This window comes from Myotis yumanensis, unplaced genomic scaffold (genome assembly GCF_028538775.1).
Source record: "Myotis yumanensis isolate MYYU_CA2020_CCGP unplaced genomic scaffold, mMyoYum1.0.hap1 SCAF_22, whole genome shotgun sequence".
Lineage (NCBI taxonomy): Eukaryota > Metazoa > Chordata > Mammalia > Chiroptera > Vespertilionidae > Myotis > Myotis yumanensis.
In genome coordinates this window covers 6,921,210-6,937,243 of record NW_027223773.1, presented here as the reverse complement: position 1 = coordinate 6,937,243, position 16,034 = coordinate 6,921,210, and positions in this window count along the sequence as shown.

Sequence of the window (16,034 nt, the reverse complement as noted above, 5' to 3'; positions counted from 1 at the left end):
TGACGAATTCGTTTATTTATTAAGTCACGTAGTTTTTTTATGGCGTCTTTAGTGTTTTCTATGTACAATATCATGTCATCTGCGAATAATGACAATTTCACTTCTTCTCTTCCAGTTTGGATGCCTTTTATTTCTTTTTGTCTAATCACTATGGCTAGCACTTCCAGTGCTATATCGAACCGGAGTGGTGAAAGTGGGCATCCCTGCCTTGTTCCTGTTCTTGGGGAAAATGGTTTTAGTTTTTGCCCATTGAGTATAATGTTGCTATAGGTTTGTCATATAAGGCTTGTCTTAAGTTGAGGTATGATCCCTCTATTCCCACTTTGCTGAGAGTTTTTATCCGGAAAAGGTGTTGGATTTTGTTAAATGTTTTTCTGCATCAATTGATATGATTGTGTGATTTTTGTGTCTCAGTTTTTTTGTGTGATGTATCACATTTATTGATTTGCAAATGTCGCACCAGCCTCGCATCCCTGGAATGAATCCCTGGAATGAAAGGCTAAGAGACTGAGGCCTCTTTGCAGCTTTCTTCCAGGGATGCAAGTCATGGTGTACGATCTTTCTAATGTAATGCTGCATCCGATTTGCTAGAATTTTAGCATCTATGTTCATCAGGGATATCGGCCTGTAATTCTCTTAGTTTGTAGTGTCTTTATCTGGTTTTGGGATTAGGGCAATGCTGGCTTCATCGAAAGAGCTTGGAAGTGTGCCTTCCTCTTGAATTCTAGGATCTTATTTTAGGTCTTCTTCCTATTGGCAAAACCGAATTACCACCAAATAAATGAAAAGAAACAAACGAAACACAGACAGGTGAGCAGACAGGCAGACAATAGCTACGCCCTAACACATGTTCCTGCTTTCACTTCCAACAGAAATCATACTTATTTAACAGCAAATGTAGGCAAAATAAAAACTGCCATCTCTTCTGCACTTGCATTATTCTCGCGATAACCGGCGGCCCTTTAAGAGAGTGCTCGATCTCACTGAGCCAGGATGGATTCCCCGAGTGTGCCACCTAAGGCGACGAGACACTGAATACCGTAACCCCAATCTACCGTGCCACCAATTTGGCAACAAGGGTTGTCCTTAATGGAGTGAAAGAAAGACACAATTTTTCTTCGGTGTCTTTTAAGCCAATTTTTTTTCCTTCTTGAAAGAGAAGCAATGTCACACATTTCATTACTATAATAGAGCTGTCAGGGCTGGCAGGGACATTAAAAGGCACCTCGTCCAAGCCCCTCATTTTACAGATGAGAAAAAAATAAACAAACAACTGACTTGACTTGTCCCAGACTTGACAACAAGCCAGCGACACAGCCAGAAGGGAACCCACCTTCTGACGTTAATGCAGGGACAATGGGGGGGGGGGGGGGGCGCGGCAAGGGGCATGCGAGTTGCCCCTGCAGCCACAGACTGGCTCACAATCCAGTGGAAGAACACTTAGGGGCTCTCTTTCTCTGGCTTTATTGACTCGGGAACTACACATTAGAAACATTGCGGCAGGCGTTGTTTGAGGAACTCAGAATTAAATCTGAGAGATGGATAAGCTTATCGCTGCACGGTGGCCGCCTACCCGTGGCCGGCAAACTGCGGCTCTCGAGCCACATGTGGCTCTTTGGCCCCTTGAGTGTGGCTCTTCCTAAGCCTTAGGAGCGCCCTAATTAAGTTAATAACAATGTACCTACCTATATAGTTTAAGTTTAAAAAATTTGGCTCTCAAAAGAAATTTCAATCGTTGTACTGTTGATATTTGGCTCTGTTGACTAATGAGTTTGCCGACCACTGGCTCTAGTCCATAGCCCCGAGGAAGAGCGAGCTGATGAAGGCCTGTGTCCATCAACTCATTCCCCCAGAGAAGGACACTGAGGCACGAGCCAAAGCAGCAAAACCACAGAGCTGAGGGAGACACAGCTCCAGACCCAGGCTTTCCTCTCCCTGGCTGCACTCAGCGACCCACAGCTTGTGTAATTCTGTAAAGCTCTCAGGATTCAGCGAGGACACCGGCCCAATCAATAAATAATAGGGAAGGCTGAGAGACTGAGGCCTCCCAGCAGCGTTACCAAGATCTATTCAAAGTCATTTCAGCCCCAGCTGGATTGGCTCAGTGGGTAGAGCATTGGCACATGCTCTATCCGGGCTCAATCCTCAGTAGGGGGCGTGCAGGAGGCAGCTGATCAGTGATTCTCTTTTTTTTATATATATATTTTATTGAATTTTTATATATATTTTATTGAATTTTTTACAGAGAGGAAGGGAGAGGGATAGAGAATTAGAAACATTGATGAGAGAGAAACATCGATCAGCTGCCTCCTGCACACCTCCTACTGGGGATGTGCCCGCAACCAAGGTACATGCCCTTGACCGGAATCGAACCCGAGACCTTTCAGTCCGCAGGCCGACGCTCTATCCACTGAGCCAAACCAGTTTCGGCTCAGTGATTCTCTTTTATCACTCATGTTTCTGTCTCTCTCTCCCTCCCTCTTACTCTCTGAAATCAATAAAGATATTTTTTAAAGTAATTTCAGCTCCCTTTGAATTGCACTCCTTATTCTCTCGGCTCTGCCAGGGGGTTTTATTGTACCTGTCCTTGCATTTTGCATGGCCTCTTTGGTGGCTGGGGGATGGATTGGATTCTCTCATTTCACTTGGTTCTGTCCAGCCTGTTTCTGTGCTGGGAGCGGGTGGGACATGGATTCCAAACCTGCAGCCTGACCGGGAGGAGGACGCTCCCAGCAGCCTCCACCCTGGTCCACCCCAGAGGACCAGCGGCTGCACCTCCAGCTGGGCAGGTCCCCAGGAACCCAGGATGCTCAAGTTCCGTTCTCGCTCCAGCCACGCCGACTTCGTTATTCGCTGTGGGACACGGGATACTGTCACACTGGGCAAGTGCTTTTCAGACTTACTCCTGAGGAGAGGGGCGCCTGCTCCTTACACGATTCCAGTCGTCAGTTTTAAAGCCACACAAATCCATCGGCAAAGCCAATACCCACTTTTAGTTGAGCAGCTACTATGCATCTGGCACATGGAGAAGCCACAGAACGAGCCCAGTGGAAACTCTGGTTCAGAGGAACTGGCTCCCACGTCCCTGTTCACACAGACCAAGGTCACACAACCATTTGCGCCAGAGGTTGGGATCAAAACAAGCTAAATCTCCGAGCCCACGGTATGTTTCTCACTCATAGCTCTCCAAGACCTTGCAATGCCAGTGCCCCGGAATGACACGCTATGATGTGCACAGTTTTCTCTGAAATAGCACCTGTGGCCCCAAGGCCCTGCCAGCTGCTCCCCGGAATTGGAGATAGCCTGCACTGTGCCCAGGGTTGCCCGGACTCCAGTGCTGAGAACAGAGGAGAAAGGGATGCTTCGGAGGACCTGGCATGGCCCAGGTTCGCTTGATCTCACCAGTCACAGGGGGTAACGTACCCGTTCCGGGCAGCCACCCCACTCTGCTCACATCTCCTCCCTCGCCACGGCGTGATGGAAATTGGGCTGCTCTGTTTCTTCCAGAGGACGTATCCTTTTACAACGAGAGCTCCCGAAATGTTCTGGCCACTCTACCAGCGGAGGTTGAGAAGCGGAGAGCTGCTGGGCGCTGAGCTGTGGGTCTTTGGAAAGAAATAGGCCATGCTGCAGCTCAGGATGGAACTTGCCAGGCTTGGAACTCCGTGCCTACTTGGGATGCTAAGCATGGTCCCGGAGGGGCTAGAAGCAGATGACCGGGTGCTTTGCCTGTAACCTGGCACCGTATTGTATTGTAGCTAATAGAGGAGGTGTAGGTTTTCTCAAACTACCGGAGCCTCTCCCAGACCAGCTCCTGGTTTATTTCTCAATAGGCAGGAATTCAAGTCAATAACGTGTCATTGGACTAGTGTTCATGAACACCCTTCTTCAAGCTCAGTGTGGCTTTGAAGGCTGCTCACCCTTCAGGCCCTTTAAGTCTTATTGTAGAGTCGATAGTGATGACATCAGGGACAATAGTGGAAGATAGCAAATGACTAAGGGCCAACCTGAATGACTCCAGCAATGCACGCTTGAGAATTTTGAAAAAGAGAAGCTCAGCGTTGAGTATTTGGGGTGGGTTGTTTTTGAGCAAGGCGTTATGGAGAGAAGCTCGAACCCAGCCCAGTTTGAGTAGACAGAAGAGGAAGGTGGAGGGGGCAGGGGAAGGGGGCACCAGCTGGACCGGAGCAGAGACTGCAGGGTCGCCTCCCCTGGCTCAGTAATCCTCTCCCCACGCCACAGTGCTAAAGAGACCCCGACCTGCCTGGAGAACAGCTGGCACGCGTTGGAGTGAGCCTCCTGCAGAAGACACTCAAGGCGATTGGACTTTCACCCTGTCAATCGTAAGAGCTTCCTGGAGAATCTAAAGAGTCAATTTAGATCAATTGAAATAATTGCATTACATGTCAAAGGAAAGAGAGCACCGTTTTCATATATGGATTTATTACGGCCACTGCCTCCCCGTGCATTCATCTTGTCATCTTATCAAAGAGCAACGATCATTAATTAGCTTGGCATTGTTCTTGAATAAAATACTTTTTATGGCTCAGGAGTTGGTTATGTCCTAGTTATGTATGGATTTTTTTCTCTTTAAAGGTGAATTATCACATCACAAAGGAGCTAGATTAGCATAAGTAAGAACCTTAGAGGGAGACACACAAACATGAATCGCAACTCTGCAAATTACCAGCAAGAAACTGACTTTCTCTGAGCCTTGATTTCCCAGACGTGGACTCGGTACTTGCTTCCTAGAAAGGATGGGGCATCAAGGAAGATGCATTTAAACACACTGGACACATGGTTTCTCTCAGTAAAACGAGTAAGTTGAAATATACTTCTGCATCATGCTAAGCAACAAGTACATAATTGTACATACAGAATGAAGACAACTATATATTAAAAAATGCCCAGAAAACATGTGTTAGGAAAGAAACAAAAATATTTCTACTGGAAAGAAAAGGTCTTTTTTTTTTTCTATTTTCAAAATCATGTTTAATGAGCATATACTATATTTCTAATTAAAACTGTGGATGAACCCTGGCCGGTTTGGATCAGTGGATAGAGCGTCGGCCTGCGGACTCAAGGGTCCCAGGTTCGATTCCGGTCAAGGGCATGTACCTTGGTTGCGGGCACATCCCCAGTAGGGGGTGTGCAGGAGGCAGCTGATCGATGTTTCTCTCTCATCGATGTTTCTAACTCTCTATCTCTCTCCCTTCCTCTCTGTAAAAAATCAATAAAAATATATTTAAAAAATAATAATAATAAAATAAAAATAAAAATAAAACTGTGGATGAGCACAGACTTCTCAAGAGAATGGGTCACTACTTAGACATTCTTAAGAGATTTTCCAGCACGTACCTCTCCGGGCCTCCTTCTCTCCACTTGAGGGATTTGATACTACCCATAACCGCTTCACTAGATTGCTGTCAGAGAGAACTTGGGGGAGGAGAGGGACACTATGGAGTCTCTTGTTTTCTCTAAAGATTGAGAACTCACTGGGAGCTTCATAATACGTGTCCAATTCCACGCCGCCCTTGCTCGCTGGTGATGCACAAGAGCTTTGAATATACACGTTCTCACGGTGCGGAGTTACTCATTGGTAATAATGAGTATAGCGTCCTTCATTCGCCGTCAACCTCGATGCTCGAAAACAAGGACTTCACTATGAATGATGGTGACCAAGTCCATGGAGCTTCTAACAAAGACAATGACTGGTACAACCCGGTAGGGAAGCGAGTGGACATTAGGACATCGGACAGGGAATCTGCTTCTCAGACGTCAGATGTTCAAGTTTCTTGGGATTACGAACATTTCTGAGCCTCTTTCCAAGTGAGAGCATTTGAAGGTGCAAATGACACGAACCACCTGGGCCCAGTTTAAGCGACACGGGAGAAAAACTGTCCTGTGAGGGTTCCATGATAGCTCAGAGAAGCCAAGAAAAGAAACGAAGGAAACAAGAGTCAGAAAGTTGTAAGACATCCAGGCAGTCAGCTCTACCCCTCTCGGCTCTGTTCCCCCAGATCTGTTTTCGTTGTTTCCCTCCCACATGTCAGAGACACCCACATCTCTCACATTGACAGAGTGCACGCCCGGCTGCCCAGAGGGAAACTGGCTTCTCATCTCTTGCCTCATTCTAAGTTCTTGGAGCTATGACCCCAAACAGCCCAGCTTGCTCAATTCCCCATCCCCTATCCACTGACCAGCGACCCAACGTGCAGTTACAAGTTCCAGACAGCTCCTGGCTCACAGCGCTGTCAGCATTTGATTTGGGGGGAGAGGCAGCCCCCAGAAAACGGTGCTTTTTCAAGGCAGAGAGCTGGCCAAACCAAGCAACCCAGTAATAGACCGCTGTGCTTTCAAATACGAGTTCACTGCCCTGGCCAGGTAGCTCTGTTGGTTAGCGTGTCGTCCCCATATGCCAAGGTTGTGGGTTCCATCCCTACATAAAGGGGAACAATAAATACTGCTCTTTCTCTCTCTCTCTCTCTCAAACAAATTAAAAAAATAAAATATGAGGCCCAGCTGGGATGGCTCAGTGGTTGAGCATCAACCTAGAAACCAGGCGGTCACAGTTCAATTCCCCGGTCAAGGCACATGCCCAGGTTGCAGGCTTGATCCCCAGTGTGGGGCGTACAGGAGGCAGCTGATCAATGATTCTGTCAACAAACTTGGTAAACCATGGGTTCCAAGCTCTTTTTTTTTCTTTATTGATTAAGGTGTTACATATGTGTCCTTATCCCCCCATTGCTCCCCCACCCCCCTGGTGTCCGTGTCCATTGGTTAGGCCTATATGCATGCATACAGGTCCTTGGGTTGATCTCTCCCCCTTACCCCCACCCTCCCCTGCCTTCCCTCTGAGGTTTGATGGTCTGATTGATGCTTCTCTGGCTCTGTTTTTCTTTTTTCTTCAGATTTTTAATTGGTTTTTAGAGCAAGAAGTAGGGGTAGGGAGAGAGAGAGAGGAACATCAATGTGACAGTTAAACATCAATTGGCTGCCTCCAGCTGGTTCGCACCTTGACCATGAATCGAACCAGCAACCTTTCAGTGCACAGGACACCGCTCAACCAACTGAGCCACACCAACCAGGGCTGCCAACTCTTTCTTATCTGAGAACGCCCTTTTTCTCCCATTTGGATAACTCTGTAGCGTGCGCTTGCTCGCTCTCGCTCTCTCCCTCTCTCCCTCTTCACTGGGAATATGCTATTATTTCTAGCTGGTTGCCTTAATCATCTTTGGAAACTCTAGTGTCTAAGTAGATACATTTTATTATGCTCCCTATAACGAGAAGAGAAATTCTCAGATCGGTAAAATCCTCGCATTGTGCAGAAGCACGAGCCTGGAAATGCCTTCTAGCTGTTACACACACCCTTCGGACCAGAGCAGCCTGGTGGGTTACCCTGTCATTACTTTGTGTGTGGCCCGGACTCGCATTTTCTACTGCACATTCTTTTTCCTCATTACGCTGGAAGAACCCATTGGCGAGCAAGTAATAGGCGACTGCCCATCGATTATAGTCCTTTGGATAGTTACTGGCCAGAGGAAGGGTAGTGGATCATCTGTCCCTTCCATTTCTTTTTTTAAAATTTTATTTTATTGTTTAAAGTATTACAGATAGTAGTACATATGTCTCCTTTTTTTTTTCCCCATTGACCTTCCCCCGGCCTCCCCTACTCCCCAGCACATGCTCTCACCCCACCTCCCGAGTGTCTTGTGTCCGTTGGTTATGCTTGTATGCATGCATACAAGTCCTTCGGTTGATCTCTTACCTCCCTCCCCCCAACACTCCCCAGCCTTCCCGCTGTACTTTGACAGTCTGTTCAATGCTTCTCTGCCTCTGTATCTATCTTTTTGTTCATCAGGTTATAATGTTCTTTATTATCCCATAAATGAGTGAGATCATGTGGTGTTTTTCTTTCACTTCCTGGCTTATTTCACTTAGCATAATGCTCTCCAGTTCCAGCCACGCGGCTGCAAATGGTAAGAATTCCTTCTTTTTTACAGCAGCGTAGTATTCCGTTGTGTAGATGTACCATAGTTTTTTAATCTACTCATCTGTTGATGGGCACTTAGGCTGTTTCCAGATCTTGGCTATTGTAAATTGTGCTGCTATGAACATAGGGGTGCATATATCCTTTCTGATCGGTGTTTCTGGTTTCTTGGGATATATTCCTAGAAGTGGGATTACTGGGTCAAATGGCAGTTCCATTTTTAAATTTTTGAGGAAATGCCATATTGTTTTCCACAATGGCTGCACCAGTCTGCATTCCCACCAACAGTGAAGGAGGGTTCCTTTTTCTCCGCATTCTCTCCAGCACTTGTCATTTGTTGATTTGTTGATGATAGCCATTCTGACAGGTGTGAGGTGGTACCTCATTGTCATTTTGATTTGCATCTCTTGGATGACCTTCCCTTTCTTTTTTGTTTAATATATTTTTATTGATTTTAGAGAGAAAGGGAGAAGGAGAGGGAGATAGAAACATCAATGATGAGAGAGAACCATTGATTGGCTGCCTCCTGCACGCCCCTTACTGGGGATCAAGCCCACCACCTGGGCATGTGCCTTTGACTAGAATCGAACCTGGGACCCTTCAGTCTGAAGGCTGGTGCTCTATCCACTGAGCCGAGCCAGGCAGGGACGTTCCCTTTCTTAATCCCCCTGGTTTCCATCCAAAACATGGAGGATTACCAGTGTCCTTCCCTCCTCGAGGGACTCTGAACTCTGTTTCCCTTGGTCTCCTCCACCTGCCTAAAGCTTTGCTCAGCTTTTCAGCCTCTCGGCTGCCTCTTCCAGAACTGGGAGATGGATTTGGGTCGAGGCATCCCCAAAGTGAAGCTCACCTCTCTGCATTTCCTTCTTCTCCCGGAGTTTGTTTCCACGATTCAGCATGACCTCCCCAGTTCTCTGATGTTTTCAAACACTTGTTGTTTATGCTTTGTCCAGATCTACTAGTAATTTCCAGGCTAAGAATTGGCCAATGGACTAGTCCTCCTAAAAGCCAGACCTTCTCTGGAAGCTTCTAAGGTTTTCTAATTTTCCTTGATATTCTCTAGTTTCTCTATGGTGTATCTAAGTATTAAAATTTTAAAAATTTATCCTACTTGCCCAGCCGGCGTGGCTCAGTGGTTGAGCATCAACCTATGAACCAGGAGGTCGAGGTTCGATTCCCAGTCAGGCCACATGCCTGGGTTGCAGGTTCAATCCCAGTGTGGAGCGTGCAGGAGGCAGCTGATCTATTGTTCTCTCTCATCATTGATGTTTCTCTCTCTTCCCCCCGCTTTCCCTTCCTCTCTGAAATCAGTAAAGTATATTTTTTAAAATGTATCCTTCTTGATACTCATTGATTGTTTTCAATCGGCATCCAATGTCTCCTATCGATTCCTGGACTCTCTACTGCCATCTTTTTGAATATTATCTATCCCCATTGTCTTTAGTCTCTTTTTCTGGAATTTCTATGAGACATTTGTTGGAACCTCTCCTGTTCTTGATATCGTTTCAATTTCTCCTCCAAGTTTTCTACTTATTTATCTTCATGTAGTACATTTTAAGTGATTGACTCAAAATAGATCTACTCTTCCAACCTATTAATATCTCTCCTGGTAAATCTAGCCTACTGTTTAACCAGTGCATTGTATTATATTTAATGACTTTTTCTATCTTTGAGAATTTCTATTTTGTTCCTTCTCAAATGTGGTCTGTTCTCCTTCATAATATCCTATTATTATCTGGATCATTTGCTTTCTCTTATATGTAAACATCTTTCACATGTTCATTCTAAAGTCCTCCTTAATAGTAAGTTGAGAAAATAGTCTGTCATCTTTCAGTAAAATTATTTCTGAACTTTTCCTCTGTAATGAAAGAAATTTTTCATGGCTGTTCTGTGAAAGTTAATAAAAGTTTACACCTACAGCTATATATCATATATATGTGTGTGTGTGTATATATATATATATATATATATATATATATATATATATAAATAATATTAATAGGTGATATACTATTAATATACTAGAGGCCCAGTGCATGAAATTCGTGCACCGGTAGGATCCCTAGGCCTGGCTGGTGATCAGGGCTGATCTGTGGGGTGACCGGCAGGGTGATTGAGGGGCCCTCACTGGCACCTGCCTTGACTGGCCTGGGGCCTGCGGGCTGGGGGCAGCTCCTGCTTTGAGCATCTGCCCCCTGGTGGTCAGTGCATGTCATAGCGAGTGGTTGAGCAGCCTTAGCATATCATTAGCATATTACGCTTGGACTGGTTGAACGGATGACTGGATGACTGGACACTTAGCATATTTGGCTTTTATTATATAGGATTTTAATATTATATATTTTATATAAACATCGAACAGTGCCTGGAGCCTAACAGTTGCTCAACAAGTCTTATAATCCTCCTCTCTTCTATTTAGCTCCTCCCCCTTTGGCTCTGCACTGTCAAGGTATTTGGGTATAAAAGGCAATTGATTGGATTTAATGGTCTGGAACTTGAGGGCAACCTGACTTCCAAATGACCAGCACATAGGAGAGGCTTCCTGAATGGCTGGGAGGGGAAGGGGGGAGGAGTGGAAGGAGAGAGAGAAGAAGGCAGGAAGTCTGGTCCAGGTATTACTTTATGAACCCCGTGCTCAGAAGGACTATCTCCTTCTCCCCAAGGGAAAGCACAAATCAGCTTAGCATTGTGAAATGAGGGTTGTTTTTTTCCTTCCTGCTTGCACTCTGCTGACCAGGGGTTTTTTAAGTGCGTGATCGGATTTAACCCTCGAGACATGCCTAAGGTCACAGAGAGAGAAATCCCGATTTGTCCGATTCCAGAGTCTCCTCTCTCCATGGCATCACCCACCATAATTAAGATGTGACACTTGTTTAACAAGGAAACAGTATTTCCCAGAACTATCAGAGGAAAGATCTGGGTTTTTTTGTTTGTTTTGTGTGTGTTTTTAGTCCCAGATCTGTCATTCGCTAACCGTGTGATCCTGGGGGTCCCACACACTGTTACTTATGGAGCCTCAGTTTCCCCTGGAGAACAACACCGGCTGTTGCTAACCTCACAAGATTGCTGTGAGGGTCTAGTAGGGTGGGCTGTAAAGGAAAATAACCTTTGTCTATTGAAAAGCTTTATGCACGTGAAAACCTATGAGTGACGCTTTTATACTAAGGTGTACATGACTGATATCAGATCCTACACTGCGTAGAGATAGAAAGGGCAGAGCAAGAAGAATTGGACACAGTGAAACGTTCGCACAGAGAGGTAAAAGGGCGCAAGAGCGTCCTGGGGGACATATTTCAGCTACGTCATAGCTTTTCGCAACCAGTGTTGCCCAGACCCAATGGGTCTTCTCTCTGCCAGAGCCTCCTCTCTCCATGGCATCATCTCCCCCCCCCCCCCCCACACACACACACCTTCATTAAGACGTGATGTTTCTCTAACACTTCTTACTCTGCCCCATCCTGTTTCCACCTGAACCTAAGATTCCAGAACCCATAGACTGCCCCTCACCCCCAACACACACACACACACACACCCATCCCCGGGGAAGAGATGGCCAAATATGTACAAAACCAGCCGCCCCAAAGCTGGCTGTGGGCTGGCTGAGCTCAGGGATATTCTGGGGCCGCCAGTGTGCACGCCGATAGGGGAGGATTAATGAGACCGCCTGCTCACCCATGGCAATTAGCAGCAACACTGGCACTGTTCTGGGCTATTTCCATGCGGGGAGCTTGAACTGCCCAGCAGCCGTCCTCGCTCAGAGACCTGCGGTGACGAGGGCTGTGGTACATACAGGAGAGGCAGCCAGGCCCCATCGGTGCCGGGCGGAGGATGCGCTGTGCCCTCCGCTGGCAGATCAAATGCAGGAAAAGGAGGATTTGGCTTCAACCGGCAGGAGTTGGGTGATGCTGAATTAACTAACGCTAAATCAGTGCCCTGGCCATTTAGCCCCACGCGGGCTGTCAGATCCACTTTAAAGAAGTTCAGATTGGAGTAGGATGAGCCCTTATTCAGTTACTGGTGTTCTTAAAGAAAGGAAAAAAATTGGACCACACACCAAGGAATGAAGGCCAGATGATGAGGGAGGCAGAGGTCAGGTGGCGCACGACAAGCCAAGGACAGCAGAGGTTGCTGGGTACCGCTGAGAAAGCACAGGAAAGCACCCTGACATTCAGGAGCCTGGACTGCACGCCCGTTGGAAAGCACAGCTCCGCTCAGCACTGAGGTGGTGCAGTGCGTCTAAACCTCACATCTGACAAGAACAACTTAAAAAAATCATTATGATTTTTTCTCACGCTATTGCTGAGGGGATGAGGAAAAAAATGGTATTTTCTTTGTCAAAGATACACCATAACATTGAGCAAAAAATGGGAGAGAGAGAGAGAGAGAGAGAGGGAGAGAGAGAACACTCATGGACATGGACAACAATGTGGTGATTGAGGGGGCGGGGAGAGGTGGAAGAGGGGTAGAGGGGATAAATGGTGAAGGAAAAAATATGCCACAAATATGTGCGTGTGTAGGTCAATAATTCCATTTCCAATAAGTCTACTTTGTATGAATTGAATTGGATGGCACAGCAAAAACTTAATGTAATTAAATTTTGCTCTGTCTTCTTTAGTGAATGCTTTTGAATTCCAAAGAGATATTCAGAAAACCGTTCGAAGACCTTGGGAAAGAAAGTGCCATTGAAATGCAGAGTGCTGTAATTATAATAATGATTATTTTTGCTGCCGTTCTATCACTGATCCTGGCATTGCCCCTTGGACCACTTCCAATCAGCGGTATTTCCCCCTGCCCTCCAAAGCAAGGGAAGACAGTTTTAAGCTAGCTAAAGACAGAAAAAAAGAATCTTTGGGGTCCTGTCTAGACGACTTAGTTCCCAAGGAAAAAAAATGCTTCTGCTAGACCTAATGGCTCCATGAAACTGGAAGTTGAAACTGCCAGCTGGCTACTTCGTGTTCCTCACGCTGAAGAACCAACAGGCAAAGAATGGGGTGATGCGCTGGCTGGGATGAGGGTGACTATGGAGGTGAAACTCAATCACTATGCACTAGAGGAGAAAGAAGTATGAGCAAAGGACATGCTTATATTCTCCTGTCCCACACACAGGGTGGGTTAAAACAACTTTATTCTGTTACCACCTGGAAGCTGGAATTCCAAGACCCCCTGTTAGCCTTGCTGAGGGAGAATCTGTTCCGTGCCTGGCGGTACCCAGCAACCTTTGCTGTCCTTGGCTTGTCGTGTGCCACCCTGATCACCGCCTCCCTCATCAGACGGCCTTCATCCCTTTGTGTGGTCCAATTTTTTCCCCCTTGTTTTAAGGACACCAGTAACTGGATAAGGGCTCATCCTACTCCAATATGAACATCTTTAAAATTCCACTCCATCTGCAAAAATCCCATTTCCAAGTAAGATCATATTGACAAGGTGTGGGGTGCACAATTTCAAAAGCACCCCTTTTGGCAAGCACAGTCCAATCTATCATATCCTTGTGTTTCCTGTCCTTCAACTGCAGGATATTAAAGGGGAGAGTGGATCTCAACCCAAGGGAAATGAATACCATCCAAGAAAGGATACAAGTAACATGTGGGGCTACATCTCTTCTCTGGGAGAGAGTGTTGGGAGTGTTTTCAACCACAGAAGTGATAGTCGCATCTTATTAGGTGAAAACCTCATTTTCTAACGTCTGCCTGGAAGTTACGCGCGGCCCGCAGGAGAGCAGATGGATGCCACGTTGGCAAGGATGGACGCTGGAGCTGTGGTCCAGCATAGACTTGGCTCAGCCCGAAACCGCACTGTGCAGACGCCCCTTCCTGTCTCGTGCTGGGATGAGGTTAGCCCCCGAGAGATGTGCACGAGCTGTGGGAGGCCTGCGTGCAGCAGCGACCACTGCACTCTGATCGGGGCGCCAGGCACTCTGACCGGGTGGCTCACCTTGACTTGGGAGGCGGCCATGGCTGTGGATGCAGCTCCGAGAGCTCCTCCCAGAACTCCTCCCTCAATTTCGTAAGTTTTGTACCTGGTCCGTGTTCAGGGCAGGGGGTCCTTCTCCAAAGTCACCCTCATGGTGGAGGCTGGTGACAGGCAAACTCCACTTCTAGCTTTTCCTCCCGATTCCATCAGCCTTGCTCTCCTCCCCTTCACACCCAGCTTTTCTCCACTGGCCCTGCTGACCCACCGAGACTTGTCATCAGCAGACACGGAGGTGACACGCTCCCGTTGACTCCTCCTCTGAACCCCAGTTGTCTGACCCCTGGAATAAACCCCTCATTCCACCTCTTCAGTGCTCCTGCTTCTGCCCAACCAGGAACCCCGGGAAGCCTGGAATTCAGTCTGTCCCCTCCATAAGGGCAGGACGTCTTCTACTGACAGGTCTGTTGTGGAAACATTTTCTGATCACTGTATTATCACCCATCCTTAATACTTTTGACCCTCTCTCCCGCCCACATCCATACATAACCGTCTCCAGTTAGCGCTTGAAAGCAAGTACCCACTCCTCTTTCCTGAGATAAGCTGTTCCGTGTTTGGGGACTAAAACACAAATGCAATGTGCTATGGCTTATTTACAGGAGTCTGTTCACAAACAAGGTGACAACCACGTTCTTCATATCTATTCACGCCGGCTTACCAGACATCTCCCCTCCCAGAAGGGCTCGCGAGAGCAATTTACTAGCGTTGTATCTCTGTCAACTTCTGAAGGGTGAGTCAGGTCTTGGTTTTTTACTCTGATAGTTTTTTGTTTTACTATCAGCTCTCATTTTCCCATTTCCCATGTTTGATTACCCTTTCGGAAGGTCGTCTCTCATTTTTCTGTCAACAGATGTGATTGCTGGGCTGGGTACCTTCCGTTGCCTTGTGCGTGTCAACTTCCCCGCGCTACCCTGTGCCCTTCCTGTCATCTAGAAGTAGCTAGCCCAAGCCCTTCTGTGAAATGTGAACTCTACATCAGTGATGGCGAACCTTTTGAGCTCGGCGTGTCAGCATTTTGAAAAACCCTAACTGAACTCTGGTGCCGTGTCACATATAGAAATTTTTTTGATCTTTGCCACCATAGTAAAACAAAGACTTATATTTTTGATATTTATTTTATATATTTAAATGCCATTTAACAAAGAAAAATCAACCAAAAAAATGAGTGTCATAGGTTCGCCATCACTGCTCTACATCCTGGCTAGCATGCATTCACTGCACAGGTATTAACTGTTGAAATCAACTTAGAGGACCTAGAGCTGCTGTTGTGTGGAACTTTAGACGGCAATGCCTTCTGTATCTGTGTTTCTTTTTCTCAGGAGATATATTATAAATTCATTCGATTAAGTCATTCTATTCATTCAGCAGCAGACAGGCTCTGCTGGACTCTGAGCATGATGCATGCATTGGTCAGAGGCTGGCTTTCTCAGGAAGATAATACTCCACGATTTCCCAGCTCAGCCCTGAGGCTCCCAGGCACCCAGGGAGGCCTAAGGCCTGGGGAGTCTGGTTTCTAGAGTGACGTCTTGGCTAATCCATATTATTTTCACAAACTGGTTAATATGCCTCAGGAAGAAATGGAGGCTAAGTAGCTCAGAGCCGATTAGCAAAAAAAAAAAAAAAAAAAAAAAAAAGTCCTGAATTCTGAGTCTCTCAGAATTCTTGGTATGCTGGCTGGCAGGATTCCTGTCTTTCTCTCAAAATTACAAAGTTCAAAAAACATAAATCATGTTCATATAACTAAAGAAAACCTGTATTGATTTTTTTCTCTTTGTTTTGGTTTTTAAAAGAAAAAGGAGACAGGGAATAAGTCTTACATTCTGTCAGAAATTTCACATTTGGACTTAGAATCAACAATTTAAAGAAATGCCTAGTAAATCATCCCACATTTTAAATCACGAATTATAGGTCAACCCCACTCCTTACATAGGCTCGGCCACCAATCCTCAGTCTGAAGAATAGAAAACAGCATGAGAGAGATTTACTTTTCACTTAACACTTTGTACTCAATGCAGATAATGCAAAATTTCTGTTAATGTCCTCATAAGAGGTAAAGTTACCTCTAGTAGAAAAGCTG